Genomic DNA, 4,193 nt, shown 5'->3' on the forward strand with positions numbered 1-4,193 from the left:
ATGCTTTAATTGTTGCGGGCTTTATAAATCCATGGCATCATTATTGACAAGGAGGGAGATGATTCAAGTGCACTTGTTTGACCGCCATGCCAGCATGCGACCCAAACGGGACGGGACGACTGAGTCACAATTTCAGTTTCCCTAGTTTTCCACGGCAAGCTGGCACGCTAAGCCATTATGCATCGAATTCCGATGACCGTCGCGCTACCTTCCCCCTATAAGTATTGTTTCCCGGCCTTCTCCGGTGCCACTGTGACCCAACTCGCCATATCCTCATAAGACCCCACTGGCCCGACGTCGCTCGCCACGTCCGCCATGCCCCCTCCCGTCCGTGGTAGGCGACGCCGGAGGCGGTCACCGCCGGAACTAGTGTTCGGTTTTTCACCAGAAGGCGGACGGAGGGAGGAGGCATTCTATCTGTCTTTAGACGGCAATGCACAGATCGAGGAGTTGTTGGAGCACGACCGCATGGCGGAGGAGCAAGAGTTGTTGGAGCGCTACCACCTGGCGGAGGAGCGGCGTATCACCGATTTGCGCCACCAGCGGGACATGGAGCAGCAGCGCACCGATGCTCTGAGTCGCGAGCAGAGCACCCACAACTGGGCCGACTACGTGGAGGCCGGCGCCCGGCAAATAGCCATGAAGGCTCTCGGGCACGCACGCATTCGCGACGCCGATTTTTACTACCAGCTCGTCAACTGGGTTTCCCGCTTGGAAGCCGAAGCTTCAGTGGACCAGGCAGGCATGGAAAGGGCCAACGCGCGCGAGCAACGCGCCCTATCACACCTCTGGCAAGTTCGAGGTGAGGCGCAGGACGACGGTGCCGGCGTTTAGCGTGTACCACAGATGGCAGTCAGCATCGTCTAGTTAGCTAAGAGTAAGTTAGTACTTGTCTAGTGGGAGTAGATAGTTAAGTTGGCTATGATGGTTGTCAACGTGGAAGTTCAGTACTCTATATGTGGATCAGACCTGTTACTTTGCTCTAAATGTTGAACTTTCCGTTTGAACGTATGGAATGGGCTGTTATTTTTTTAAATGGGTTGTATTTGTCCTCCACGGGTTTAGAGGCTGACTTGTGGGCCTAGCAAGTTGACGCGTACACAATCAGGAGATTATTGTACATGGAGAGGATGACAGCAGGGACCCGCCAAGGTAATGGCAGTACACAAGCAAGTGCCTCCTTATTTCAAGCCAATAAAAAAATGGCTCCTCCTAGTGGATTTCTGACATCTGGGTCCCATGCCATTGTCAACGTAGTCAATAAACGAGAGAATTGCACAACGAGCGGCTGACACCAGGGACCCAGCAGCTCGCCCATTTATTTTTGTTTTGGGTTAATTTGATAAATGCCTCCGCGAAATGCCACTGCAATTTCCAAACTTTGAAAAATGCCATTTCATGCCATTTCTAGTGGCATTTTTCGAAGTCTGGAGTGGCGTTTTTCAAAGTTTGCAAACTGCAGTGGCGTTTTTCAAAGTTTACAAAAATTGCAGTGGTATTTTTCAAAGTTTGGAAATTGCAGTGGCATTTTTATGAATTGCCATAATTGGAGTGGCATTTATCTAATTTGTCTTTGAGACGGAAGTAGGGTGTCAACTGGGCTGTGCGGGACACTCTGGCCTGTCTAGACAGCCTTTTCTTTTATGTTTACCACAGACCAGCCCAGTAGTTTTTTTTCTAAAAATGGCTAGCCCAGTTTTTTTGTGATTTGTCAAGTAAGTCGCTTTATCAGGCCTGTTGGGCTGCAAATCTTTCAAGACGAGGAGAGCTTCATTCGGCTGGCCGGGAAAATGGCCTAACAGTAATGAGAAATGGGCTGTACATTTTTAAAACACATCAAACCGGCAATTTGTTTCAAATATCTTTTTTTTCATTTAGTGATTTTAAATTGCATTGATTTTTATGCATGGACAATTTATTGGATTTTATATTGATATATATTTATTTTTAAAATCAGTCTGAATGTGACTCGAAATTTCGGGATTAAAAACAGTTCAGACCGCACCGACATATGCAAAATTTCGTATAATTTTTTAACCGTGGCCACAATATGGGCTGTAATGCTAACAAAAAGAATATTAGCAAATGGGTTGTAAACTATTTGAAATAATGGCAGATGGGCTGTATGTAGTTTTCCACAGATTTCAGGCTTTCCACAGATGGCCTGTATACTGTTGGATGTCCAATCAACGGCCGTCGTGCTTCTTCAATCTCTGCTCTTCCTGCTGCAGCCGCTCAAACAAGCGCCGACGGGACTGCCTGCTCATTCCTCCACGCGGCCGGCCGTGCTGCCGCGCAGGCCTCACCGCCCCACCGTACTCCCATTGCGGGCCTAGCCATCCCTCTACTCACCCACAGTCCCACACCTGCTGTTATTCTCCGGCGACGGCAGACGAACCAGTAAACGCTCGTACAGTCGTACTCCCCTCCGCGTGGGAAACAACTGCCGAGTCTTCCCTGCCTCTGTGTCGTTCCCTTCCTAGGGCTCGCCGTCGTCCACCGCCCTGGTGCTCTCAGCGTGGCATGGTCAACGTGGTCAACAACCGACATGCATCTGAAGTGGACTGTACATGGAGAGGCTGACAGCTGGGTCCACGGCCGCACGCAAGGAAATGCCTCCTTATTATGCGCAAAATAATGATTCCTCCACCTGACATCTGGGACCCACCGAAAGGGCCTCTGTATTTCGTGGGAAAAACGTTACCGCTGCTGTCAGCTCGGACCCACCAGCTATATCTTCGCACGCAAGGAAGTGCCTCCTTATTACGCCCAAAAAAATACTCCCCATACGATGTCCACCAAGTTGACGGGGCCTACTAAGTTGACGGGGACGAAGGGCTTTGTCAACTTAGTCAATATATGCATGATTCTAGCTCGACTGACCATACGATGTCCATCCAACGGCCGTAGTGCTTCTTCAACCTCTGGTCTTCTTGCTCCAGCCGCCCAAAGCAGCGCCGGTCGTGCCGCCTGCTCCTGCCTCCCGTGGCCGGCTGTGCTGCCGCGGAGGCCTCACTGCCTTCATACTACTCCCACCGCTGGCCAGGCCATCCCTCCACTCCACTCACCCACACCCCCTGTTATTCTGCGATGATGGCAGCGTAGCCGAACCAGTGAACCCTCATACTCCTCTCCGCGTGGGCATCCACTACCGCGTCTTCCCTGGCTCCGCGTTGTCCCCTTCCTAGGCCTCGCCGTCGTCCACCGTCGTGGTGCTCTCGGCGCGGCGTGGTCAATGTGGTCAACGACCGAATTCCATTGGAAGAATACTTTACGTGAAGAGGCTGACAGCTGGGTCCACGGCAGCCGCAAGGAAGTGCATCCTTATTACGTGGAAAATAATTATTCCTCCACCTGACAGCAGGTACCCACCGGACGAGCCACCAGTATTTCACGAAAACAATGTTTGCCCCTGATTGCTGGGACCCACCCGACGGGCCACCGTATTTTGCGAAAAAAACGTTCCCCCTGCTGTCAGCTCGGATCCATCGGAAGTGCCTCCTTATTACGCACAACAAAATGAATAGCCCCCCTGCTAGCTGGGACCCACCTTTATGGGAGGCTGACTTGTGGGCCTACTAAGTTGACAGGGACAGGGGACTATGTCAACTTAGTCAATATAAACGATTCTAGCTCTAGTGATCGTACGATGTCCATCCAACGGCCATAGTGCTTCTTCAACCTCTAGTCTTCTTGCTCTAGCCGCCCAAAGCAGCGCCGGTCGTGCCGCATGCTCCTGCTTCCCGTGGCCGGATGTGCTGCCACGGAGGCGTCACCACCCCCTACTATTCCCACCGCTGTCCAGGACCTGCGGGGACGGCAGCCTCACACCGCAGCCGAACCAGTGAACCCTCGTACTCCTCTCTGCACGGGCTTACACTACCGCGTCTTCCCCGGCTCCCCGTCGTCCCCTTCCTAGGCCTCGCCGTTGTCCAACGCCCTGGTGCTCTCGGCGCGGCGTGGTCAACATGGTCAAGGAACGACTTCCATCAGACGTGGACTGTATGTGGAGAGGCTGACAGCTGGGCCCACGGCCGTAGCAAGGAAGTGCCTCCTTATTACGTGGAAACTAATTATTCCTCCACCTGACAGCGGGGACCCACCGGACGGGCCACTGTATTTCATGAAAAAAACGTTTCCCCCTGACTGCTGGGACACACCAGCTGCACCTTCGCACGCAAGGAAGTGCGTCC

Source organism: Triticum dicoccoides, chromosome 3B, assembly GCF_002162155.2.
Source record: "Triticum dicoccoides isolate Atlit2015 ecotype Zavitan chromosome 3B, WEW_v2.0, whole genome shotgun sequence".
In the NCBI taxonomy this organism is placed as follows: Eukaryota; Viridiplantae; Streptophyta; class Magnoliopsida; order Poales; family Poaceae; genus Triticum; species Triticum dicoccoides.